Source organism: Tupaia chinensis, unplaced genomic scaffold (genome assembly GCF_000334495.1).
Source record: "Tupaia chinensis unplaced genomic scaffold, TupChi_1.0 Scaffold000313_1, whole genome shotgun sequence".
Taxonomy (NCBI): Eukaryota; Metazoa; Chordata; class Mammalia; order Scandentia; family Tupaiidae; genus Tupaia; species Tupaia belangeri.
Window position 1 is genome coordinate 2,841,438 of NW_006159806.1, and position 12,429 is coordinate 2,853,866.

Below are 12,429 nucleotides of genomic sequence, written 5' to 3' on the forward strand. Positions count from 1 at the left end.
CTGATTATATTGTCTAAATCATGAGAAGAAACACTTTACAACTTACATAAATTATCTTATACAAGTTCATGTGTGTTAATTCTGATTCTATATATTTTAAATCTGCTTGCTTAGATCAAGTGAAGGCATTATGGCAGCAAATAGTATAGAAAAATAGTATCAATAGTCATAACACCAATCAGCTTCCTAATTGGGAGATTAGTTTAGTACAGAGTGATTGCAATGTTGAGAATATGAAGAGTACTATGGAATTATTTGAGCCTAAATTGACAAAATAAGATAGATGCTATCTGTTATCTGAATGTGGAGAAAATTATGTGTAAGATTTCAGTGTGTTGAGCTGAAAAAAAGGCAAAGTAAAGAATATGTTAAGAAAAAGTTTAGACATAGGAAAACACAATGTGTTTGCGGAGTATTTAGAGTTTAGAGAGGAATAACCAGTAAAACTAGAATTGCAGGTTAGTATCATACTGAGGAGGGGTGATTGAATATCAAGGTGATTCATTGCAGAATGTTTCTTTAAGCACCAGAGGATAAAGTAAATATATTTGAAATGATTTCATCAAAATTTACACTTACTGGGACCAGCAGTTAGCATAATGGCTTTATCACTGGACTCCCATGTAGTCGACCGCGGTTCACGTCCCGGACCTGGTGGCTTAAAACTCACGCTGGGCGCGTGTGCGTGCATGCCCAAGATCCCAAGAGGAGAATGGAGGAGAAGGGATTGAGGCATGGCCATCCGACCTGGGGGGTGATTTCTTGCTTTCTGTCTCTCTGTCTCTCTTTGTTTGTCTGGCGAGCGCACGTGCCCTATAGCAAAAACCTCTCGAAAAAAAAATAATAAAAAATGAATAAATAAATAAAAATTTACACTTACTTAAATATCCAATGAAAATAAATGCTGCTTTTTAAATATTTTTGTATTTATATCAGTTTAGTTTATTGCACAGTATATCCTAATATGTTATATGACAGTTTTTTTCTTATTTTTACCTTCAGAATTATGTATTTTTTATTGGTAAAATGTTTTATCTCTTGATCAGCTGGGATGACCTTTTGATCACGAGCTTTTAGTTCTCTTTTCCTGTTTCATGGGTTTTATTCATTAAGCTTTTACCCCCAAAGAAAGGAGAAATGTAGTAAAGAGAGTAAAATCAATTATAACTCAATACAGCTTTGAAAACTTTCTAGAATACTTATAGAACATAAAAATCATCCCTAGAGATTTCTTCTCCTTAGAGTATATTTATTAACTTCAGCTGTTCATTTGCTGCTCTCTTATAATACTTGTAGTCACGACAGTCCTTATTAAGACTAAGATCTGAAATACTGTAGACTTTATTTTCCTTCAAACCAAAGAACAGTTTTTATTTCTTTAAAAGTACAGAACATTCCACTGAATTCTTTATCATTTCTTTTCTTGTGATGTGTTACTCCAAAGGAATGCAGAAAAAAATTTCCTGTTTTCCCTTAAAAAAAAAAAAAACCCTCAGAATTGTCTTCTATATTATTACATATATTAATACTTTTTAAAAAACTGATTTAAAGATAATGGATCATTTGAAAATTTGGGGTAATAATTTTAATAATCACAGGAAGTTAGTAAAATTTTATTCTTAAAAATACGACATGTACGACCGCTGTTTGCGCCCAGACCCGGTGGCTTAAAACTCACGCTGGGCACGTGTGCATGCGTGCCCAAGATCCCGAGAGGAGAATGGAGGAGAAGGGATTGCAGCGTGACCATCCCCCCTGGGGGGTGATTTCTCACTTTCTGTCTCTATGTCTCTCTTTGTCTGTCTGGCGAGCGTACGCGCCCTATAGCAAAAAACCTCTCCAAAAAAAAAAATAATAATAATAAAGAAAAAATAAAAGAAGAAAAAAAAATACGACATGTAAAAAAACTGCTTTGAAGAATAGAATTCTTAATTTTAACAAATATTACTGAGAGATCAATGACATACAATAAACTATATAAGTTTAAAGCATGTAATTTAGTAAACTTTTTTTATACCCATGAAAGAGTCAACATAATCAAGATCATTAACTAATTCACTGCTCCAAAAGTTTTCTCTGCCATTTTATTTCTGTCCTTAGAGTTCCTGACCTCTTCCTACAACCATTGATCTGCTTTCTGGCAGTATGGACTAGGATTTTAAATAAATAGAATCATGCAACAGTTATTCTGTTTTGGGACCTAAGTTCTTCAACTCTTGACAATTTTGTGTTTATCCATATCATAGCCTATGTCAGTAGTTATTTAATTTTTAATTTTATCACTGGGTAGTATTCCAATTTTATTTTGCTTTGCTTTATTTTAAACTCATCCACCATTTGATGGGCATTTTGAATTGTTTCCAGTTTAGGGATTCTAAAAAGCCATCTGTGAATATTCATGTACAAGTTTTTGCATATGAGGATTTTTCTTAGTGAAATCTGAGAAGAGAAATCACCAGGTATTATGTTAGATGTCTATAAAAGATTTTAAGAAACAGCCAAACTATTTTCAAAGCAGTTTTATTATACACTCTCATCAGCAATGTATTAAAAGTTCCAGTTCCTCCACTTGGTAATATTGATATCATCACACTTTTAGGTTTTAGCTTGAGTGAAATTTATGTGTTTATTCTTGTAAGATTGTTGTTTAGTGTCACATAAAACAAATTTTTGCTCTATCCAAACTCACAATTATTTCCTACAGTTTTTAGTACTTTTTGCATGGTTTTATATTTTATCTATAAGAATGAAATTCATTTTGAGTTAATTTTTGTACATTGTTCAATGCAAGGATGCATGAGTCTATTTTTTCTGGACTCTGTATTTCCTTCTTTTTAAATTATTATGACTAATATCATTTTAATTGATATAAAATAGTTGTATGTGTTTGTAGTTTACAGTGTGATTTTTATCTACATGTGTACATTGAATATTGTTCAAATCAGACCATTAAATATAACCATCATTACTTCATGTGGGGTCTATTAAAATTCACTCTTTCAAGGCTCACCCTGTAGTGCAGCAGTTAAGCACTGTGCTGAGGGGAGCAGATCCTGCATGGCATCTTGAGAGACATGCCAGCATGTGCAAACATTCCCAGGATCTGGTAAGATGGAGAGATAAAAGAGAAGAATTGTTGCATGCCCAGGCCCTGTTGAAAGGTGCTTCTCTCTTTCTTTCTTTCTCATGCACATGTACATGACTTATAGCAAAACAAACAAACAAATATAAACAGCAGCAACAAAAACATTAAAACTTCCCCAGTGAATAAATAAGTATCCTTTAAAAAATCCACTCTACCAATTATTTTGAAGAATACATTGAATTATTTGATCAATTTATTTTTATGGAGAAGACTTTCTTGATTGGAATGGCTATGTACCAAGTCTTTAAGGTAGGCAGTTTCAGCATCTCAACTTCATTCTTTTTGTCAATATCTTTATTATTTCACATGATGTTCAGAATGGGTTTATCCATCTTTACCAAAAACAAACAAACCCTTAAATAAAGCAAAACTTGCAAGACTTTAATTGGGATCCCACTGAATCAACCAACTAATGTCTTAACAACATTAAGTAGTCTAACCAGTAGACATGCTGTGCTTCTCTTTTTTTTTTAATTTTTTTGGAGAATTTTTTGCTATAGGGCACATGCACTCGCCAGACAGAGAGAGAGAGACAGAAAGCAAGGAATCACCCCCTAGGGGGTATGGCCAAACCGCAATCCCTTCTCCTCCATTCTCCTCTCGGAATCTTGGGCACTCACACTCACATGCCTGGCATGAGTTTTAAGCCAACGGGTCCGAGAGGCAAACCGCGACCAACTACATGGGAGTCCAGGGACATAGCCATTACGCTAACTGCTGGTCCTAACATGCTGTGCTTCTCAATTTACTCTTAAATTTTACTGAGGAATGTATAATAGTTTTAAGTACACAAGTTTCACATGTTAACAATGATCCCTTAATATTTTATATTTTTGTGTTATTGTAATTAATATTTTAGAATTTTATTTTCTAGCAGTTCATTTACTATACACAAATACAAAATTTTGCATCAATTTTATACTTTGCATACTTGTAAATCTAATTTACTTGCTCTAGTGCATTTTTTGGTGGGTTCCTGTGGATTTTCCATATGGATAATCATACTATCTTCAAATAAAGGCCTTCCTTTCACATGAAGTTGCTTTTTGCTCTATTTTAATTTTGTTTGATTGCTAAAAGGCAATCAGAGAAAGATAGCAAATCAGAGAAAGAGAGAAGGAGAGAAAGAAAAAACACCCCCAAATGGGATGCGGTCACGTTACAATCCCTTCGCCAATTGTCCATCATGTTGGGAATTTGGATATGCACACACATACTCAAAAGTTTTTAAGCAGCCAGTGACAGTATTAGAACCATAGTCATCCTTGTGGGATCAGGCTACCTTAACAAGAGGCTACCAGGCCAAACAAAACTTGTTAGTTTTCTTGCCTAATTAAAATGATAAGAATCTTCAGTAAAAGGCTAAAAAGTGCTGAGAGCAAAAATCTTGCCTTCTTTCTGATCTTAGGATGAAAGTTTTTCATCTTAAATAAATTTATTTGTTTTAGGAGTTTTGTAGATTCCAGTGAACAGGACGAGAAGTTTTTAGTAATCTATTCTTATTTGCTGACAGTTTTTAATGAAGAGTCGAAGTTATAGTTTCACTTCTTCTGAATCAATTGATAAAATGAATTTATATTTCCTTTTTAGTGTAACAGGTTGAAGCACAGTTACTGATATTTGAAAGTTAAATCTTGAATACCTAGGATTCATCACACTTGGCCATGCTCTACTATTTGTTTTATATTGATACATTTGATAAATCTTCAGTGTTAAGAAAAAGACAGTGAAGCAGAATGTCGATGTGTAGTATCCCACACACAACCTCCTCAGAAAAAATGACCACTTAACTGCTTAATAATATTTAAATATACAACCACTTAAAATCTCTAAAAAGCTTACAGGATTAAGAGAGATTTTTCTGCACAGAAGTAAATGCTAAGTTACCTAATAGCATGTGTATGAATGTCCTTAGAAATTTTATTGATTGAAACCAAGACTGAAATTTCTCAATATCTATAAAAATTACAATTAAAAATTTACTGTAGTATATCCATACAATGGATTAATTCGCAGTGGTAAAAAATAAGTTACTACTGAACATAATAATGTAGCTGGATCTCACTGGAATGGCATTGACTGAAAGAAATTAGACCTAAAACAATATATACTCTATCCATGCATATGCAGGGAACATCTGAAATGTAGGAAATGTCCTCTATTCTGATCTGTGATGTGGCCATGTGAGCGTTGAAAAAATTGTTGACATTCTCACTTGAAATGTGTGATCTTCACTGGTGTGTATCTTGTGTCTGTGTGTATGCATGCATGTGTAGCACAGAGATGATTGGATTTATAATTTAAATGTAATAGAAAAGTATGGGTTGAAAAATACATACTTTGAAGTGAAAAGATTAAAAAAAAAATGCCCAGAGTCAAATTCAGAGGTCTCAAATAAGTAGGATGGGTGTCAGTAAAGATTATTAATAGAGACTAGCATTATGGGTAGGAGGAAAACCAGGGGTATTTGGTATCACAGAAGTCAAAGACTGAGGGTAGAATATTGGAGGATTTTTTTTTTTTTCAGAGAGAGATTTTTGCTATAGGGCATATAGGTTCACCGGAGAGACAGAGAAAGGTAAAGAGACAGAAAGCGAGAAATCATCCCCCACGGAGGATGGCCACACTGCAATCGCTCTCCTTTCTCCCGGTGGGATTCTGGATATGTACATGCTCCCAGTGTGAGTTTTCAGCTGCCAGATCCAGGACTCAAACCACAGTCAACTACTTGGGAGGTCAGCAGCATAACCATTATGCCACATGCTGACCTTGGGGATTTTTTTTTTTTAAGTGAATTTAGTCACAGAGAGGATACAAAATTGCTCATGAAGAGCTGGTTTAGTGGTGCTGCAGGACAAGACAGATTTGAAGTTGGGAACTTAATGAACTTTGTGAAACAGTGACAGCAAATGTTTAGTAACTTTTTAGAAATTCGTAATGCATAGGAGATAGAGAATTTTTTTGCTTTTAAAAATCTTTTATGTATTATAAGAGTTTATAATGAATATAGATAAAATACCTAATAATGATGGCATAGTTTATTGAAAAGAGTAATATAATTGATAGTGTGTTAGTGTTCTAGAAGGTGGGAGGGCACAACAGCCAGAGTACAGTTAAAAGATCTGAGTGTTTATAAGCACTGTCTGTACATCTTCCTCCTTCAGAATAGGAAGAAAGAAAGCATGGTCAGGTGTGCCAGTAAGTTTATGGAATGTCATAGAATTTTTATCACAGAATATACATCTATGTCCTTTGTGAACCAAGATTTAAGTTTACACCCTGCATTGATTTATCATATTCAGTGGAGGTGTGTGACCTCTTTTGCTGACATTCCTAGGAAATATAATATACAAAAAAAAATAATAATAATAATTAAAAAGGGGTCCAAGGCCAAATTCAAAAGCACCTCAAAATGGATGATAATAGATTGCTAGTACCAAATGCTTCTGAACCAGCTGGTGAGGCAAAGGCAGGCTCCTCTTCATCATATCATCTATTGTTAAAAGCTCTTTGTAGGGGGTGAGACAAAATGATACTAGAGTAACATAAATGCTTTTTTAAATGTGTATACCTAAAAGTATATTATAGTCGAACATATGTTTATAAAATATTAGATAAAATTAGAAAATTAAATATCCTCTGACTTTAAAAAGCGTATTTTTAAAAGAACATTGGTCATTGAAAATATTTAGTGAACGTGTATGGAAGATTATGCACCTTACTTCACACAACTACCTACATGATGCTGTTTTTGTATCTATATTTTACAGATGAACAGTTTAGTTTAAACATAGAGTCCAAAATAATTAATCAATAAATGAGTGATAAATGACTTAAGTTCAGGTCAGTCTCACTTCAAGAAATAACATTTTGGGACTAGCAGTTAGTATAATGGCTATGTCACTGGACTCCCATGTATTTGACCATGGTTCAGGTTCCAGACCCAGTGGCTTAAGCTCACACTGGGCACATGTGCATGCATGCCCAAGATCCCAAGAGGAGAATGGGAGAATGGAGGGGAAGGGATTGTGGCGGGTGATTTCTCGCTTTCCATATCTCTGTCTCTCTGTCTTTCTGGTGAGCACACATGCTCTACAGCAAAAAAGCTCTCAAAAAAAAAAAAAAGAAAAAGAAATAACTTTTAATATTTGCCTTCATAGAGCCAGTTTTTTTTTTTGTATTTTTTTAAAGCAAATATATGGGACAGAGAGCCAGTTTTTTTTTTTGTATTTTTTTAAATCAAATATATGGGACCAGCAGATGGCATAATGATTTTGTCACTAGACTCTCATATAGCCAACTATAGTTTGAGTGCCAGACCTGGAGGCTAGAAACTGATTCCAGGTGCCTATCCATGTGTACCCCACATCCTAAGAGTTGAATGGAAGAAAAGGGATTGAGGTATGGCCATTCCCATGGAAGGTGTTTCTTGCTTTCTATCTCTCTGTCTGTCTCTGGCTCGCTGGAGAGTGCATGTTCCCTATAGCAAAAATCTCTCCCCCCACCAAAAAATAAATCAAATATACCTTATAATGTGAAAATTTACTCAGGATCATGGTGCTAGTTGGAACAGGAAAACATATGGAGCATGGTTATTCTTTACTTCTGAGAGAGTTATTTGTCATAACTCCTAGGCTTCCAGTTATTAAATGTAGCTTGCAAAATATGTCAATATTAATATTTAAATTTAAAAAATATACAAAATATATATATTATGAAGTGTCATTGTTTTTCTTCACAAATAATGACATATTCAGGATGAGTAAAATAAAAATGGTAAAGAGAAATGTACATTGTCACCAGATGGAAGTAGATGAATAAAGGCAAGATGTTGTATTACAAGGAACCGCACATATTTTGTATACTGGCTTATAAAACATTTCAGTGATTTTAAACTTTGTATTTTAATGTGATCATAGTAGATGTCTTGCATATATATTTCTCCTAGCAATACATTAAATTTTAGATAAGTTTCTATTTAGGAGGGTAAAATATTGTGTAATTATTGGAAGAGTAAAAATACATGAATATATACACTAAGTCTTGTTTTGCTTCACGGTTTAATCAATTCTTACTTTTTTGGTCACAGTTTAATCAATTCTTACTTTTTTGGTTATATTCTGTTTGTAGATATGTTTTTCCTATTGAGAAAGCATACAAATAAAGTTAAAGCCCCTTATCTGGTATAATATTTTTGCTTTTCCGAATAGTTTTGGACACATCAGTATAAAATACCTCAAGTCTTCTAGAAAAGCTAAAAAGAGAATGTCATAGACCCCTAAAAATTAGACACAATTAAGGAGGTTCATATGGGTAAAAGAATTCAAAAGAAAGATACAAGACAGAATTATTTTCCTGGGAATAAGTCTTGGTTGAGTGAAGTACCCTCTGCAAATGTTTCAAATCAGGTTCAGATGTTCTACCTCAGAAGAAAGGAGTAGAATCCATGAAAGTCTAAGTGGGAACATGGCTAACATTGAAGTCTGATGGCAGGGATTAGAAAGAAAATAGATGAAACCAAAGCTGGTTCTTTGGAAATATAGACAAGATTGACAAACCATTAGCTAGGCTAATTAATAAGAAGAAAGAAAGGAACCAGACAAATCAAACTCATATTGAAACAGGCAACATTACAACAGACACGATAGAAATACAAAACATCATGAGAGAATACTATGAGCAACTATACTCCAACAAGCAAGAAAACCTGGATAAGATGGCCAAATTCCTGGATGCATATAATCTATCTAGATTGAACCAGGAGGACATAGAAAGTCTGACTAGACCCATAAGAAGCAATAAGATTGAATCAGTAATAACCTTCCCAAGAAAGAAAAGCCCAAGTCCTGATGGGTTCACTTCTGAAATCTACAAAACTTCTAAAGAAGAGTTTACTCCCATTCTACTCAAATTATCTCTAAAGATCCAAGAGGATGGAACCCTCAGGAATTATTGTTTTTCTTTTTTGGGGGAAGGCTTTTGCTATAGGGTGCCTGTGCTTGCCAGAGAGACAGACAGAAAGCGAGAAATCACACCCCGGGGGGATGACCACGTCGCAATCCCTTCTCCTCCATTCTTCTCTTGGGATCTTGGGCACACATGCACACGTGCCTAGTGTGAGTTTAAACCTCAGGGTCCAGGACTTGAACCACAGTTGACTACATGGGAGTTCAGCCACATAGCCATTATGTTAACTGCTGGTCTTCCTCACAAATTAATTTTATGAAACCTCTATTTCCTCATACCCAAAACAGATAAGGGGTCTACTAGAAAGGAAAACTATAGACCAATATTTCTGATGAATATAGATAAAACATTCTCAAAATGATACTAGCCAATAGTTACCAAAAACATATAAAATAGAGTATTCACCATGATCAGATAGGCTTTATTCTAGGAATGCAAGGGTGGTTCAATATATGCAAAACCATAAATGTAACACATCTTATTAACAGAAATAAAGATAAAAACCATATGATCATTTCAACCAATGCAGAAAAAAATTGACAAAATACAATATTCCTTCATGATTAAGACTTTCAGCAAAATCATCATAGAAGAGTCATTTATCAACACCATAAAAACCATCTATCAAAAACTTATAGATAACATTATACTAAATGGGGAAAAGCTCAAAGCTTTTCCACTCAAAATCAGTACAAAACAAGGCTGCCTGTTCTTTCTACTCCTTTTCAAGGTAGTGCTTAAAGTCCTAGCCAATGCAATCAGAAAAGAGAATAAAATAAGGGGCATTCGAATAGAGAAATAAAGATACAAAATTATTTCTATATGCAGATGATGTGATTGTTTACTTAGAAGACCCAAAGGTATCTACAAAAAAACTTCTAAAAGTAATATATTAAAATAGTAAAAATGGTTGGGTACAAAATCAACATTCAGTTGGCGTAATGGCTATGTCGCTGGACTCCCATGTAGTTGACCACAGTTTGAGTCCTGGACCTGGTGGCTTAAACTCACACAAAAAAACAAGTGCTTCTGAGGCTGTGGTGAAAGGGGAGCTCTCCTACACTGGTGAGAATGTAAATTGATCCAGTCACTGTGGAGAGCAATATGGAGGTTCCTCAAAGATCTACAAATAGAACTACCGTATGATCCAAAAATTCTACTCCTGGGAATCTACCCAAAGGATATGAGAATCCTCAGTCAGAAAAGCACTTGCACATCTGTGTTTATTACAGCATTATTCACAATTGCTAAGACATGGAACCAACCCAAATATCCATTAAAAAGTGAATGGATTGGGAGCCAGCAGTTAGTGTAATGGCTATGTCGCTGGACTCCCACGTAGTTGACCGCGGTTCGTGTCCCGGACCCAGTGGCTTAAAACTCACGCCGGGCGTGTGTGCGTGCGTGCCCAAGATCCCGAGAGGAGAATGGAGGAGAAGGGATTGTGGCGTGACCATCCCCCCTGGGGGGTTATTTCTCGCTTTCTGTCTCTATGTCTCTCTCTGTCTGTCTGGCGAGCGCACGCGCCCTACAGTGAAAATCTCTCCAAAAAAAAAAAAAAAGTGAATGGATTGAAAAAGTGTGGCATATATATTCTATGGACTACTACTCAGTCTTAAACAAACAAACAAACAAGATCCTGGCATTTGATAGAAAGTGGATGAATATGGAGGATTTTCTGCTGAGTACTGGCATGAAGTTTATTCATATTGGGTAAATTCACTCTTCAAGCTAAGTGATGCACAAAACTATAAATAAATAAATAAATAAATAAATAAAAAGGAAAAGAGTGGCTAAAAGACATGATAGGTTGTTTAGAGGATAGGGGTCAAGTCAGAAACTCACAGTGAATAAAAGGATACAGAAAATGAGATGAGGAAACTATATAAGTACCACAGGATATATGACTGCCATTTCAGAGAATTCCAGATATATGATATAAATGTATTCCAAGCATTTTTGGGACACAACAACTACCCAAGAAGTAGTGCCTCAAAATTTGAGTTGGGCAAATTTAGACACACTGATGAGTAAAGTGACTCTGACTTGCATTTTCTCTTGTTCAAAAGAAAAATAATCATTAAGGGTTAAGAAAAAACTGAATTTCTTAGAAAAATTCAATTGGGACAACTGTGAAGCATAAATACTGCAGAAATAGGGTCTAATCTGTCCGTAGTATGCATAGTCCTAACCAGATTAAAAACATCTCTGCTGTCCCTATGCTCACTCACTGATTCAGGCTCTAATAATACGATAGACTGATCTTTACCATCCTAGACTCTCAGAAGTTCTGTATTAGAAGGGATTGTCATGTCAGATCTCTGGGTCACATTGCTCACACACACAAATACAAATATCCATGAGAGAGGTCTGCATTTTTTTTTTTAAAGATGTTTGCTATAGGGCGCAGGATCTCGCCAGAAAGATAGAGAGACAGAAAGTGAGAAATCACCCTGCCAGGGGAATGACCATGCTGTAAACCCTTCTTCTCCATTCTCCTCTCAAGACTTTGTGTAGGCATATGCACATGCCTGGTATGTTTCAAGACATTGGGCCTGAGACTCCAATGGCGGTCAGCCATGTGGGAGTCCAGTGCCTTAAACACTGTGTCATCACACTGTCCCCAAAAGGTCTAGCCTTAACCACTGTGTCATCCACTGGCCCCAAAATGTCTGTATTTTATAAGATAACCAAATAATGGAAAGAAATAGTATCAAGTCCAGGAAATTTCCATTTTACATAATAAAGTCATCTGAAAGACTTGCAAGACTTCTTGACTTCTTTTTTCCCTTTAAGGAACACTCAAACACGAGAAAAATGGGTAAAGAAGCCAATATCTATTGCATACTTTTTATGAATGTTAGGCTTCAATGCACACTTACCTGTTTCTCACAAAAGCCACCGTACATATTACCATGATTTGACATACAAATATTCTTTTTTTTTCCTTTGGAGAAGTTTTTACTACAGGGCGTGTGTGCTTGCCTGAAAGAGAGAAACAGAGACAAAGCGAGAAATCACGCCCCCAGGAAGGATGGCTACACCGCAATCCCTTCTCGTCCATTTTCCTCATGGGATCTTGGATACACACGCACATGCCCCATGCCTGAGTTTATGCCACTGGGTCCGAGACTCAAATCGTGGTCCACTACATGGAAGTCCAGCAACATAACCATTACGCCAACTGCTGGTCCCAGACATACAGATATTCTGAAGAAGATGTTTAATATTTTATCACATAAGTGTCAAGGGACAGAGTTCAATTTTAAATCACATTTTTATCTTTTCAAAGTTCAAAGTTCATCTTCTTTACAATA

The 12,429-nt window shown here is 35.3% G+C and overlaps 1 long non-coding RNA gene across 1 annotated transcript in view; it reads right to left on the minus strand.

The window, feature by feature from the left end:
- LOC114008237 (uncharacterized) overlaps positions 1-12,087 on the minus strand; it is a 33,936-nt gene extending 21,849 nt beyond the window's left edge. The window contains exon 1 of the long non-coding RNA XR_003549787.1: positions 11,995-12,087. This is a non-coding gene — a long non-coding RNA (uncharacterized LOC114008237). The remainder of the gene's footprint in view (positions 1-11,994) is intronic.
- Between the last annotated feature and the right edge of the window lie 342 nt (positions 12,088-12,429).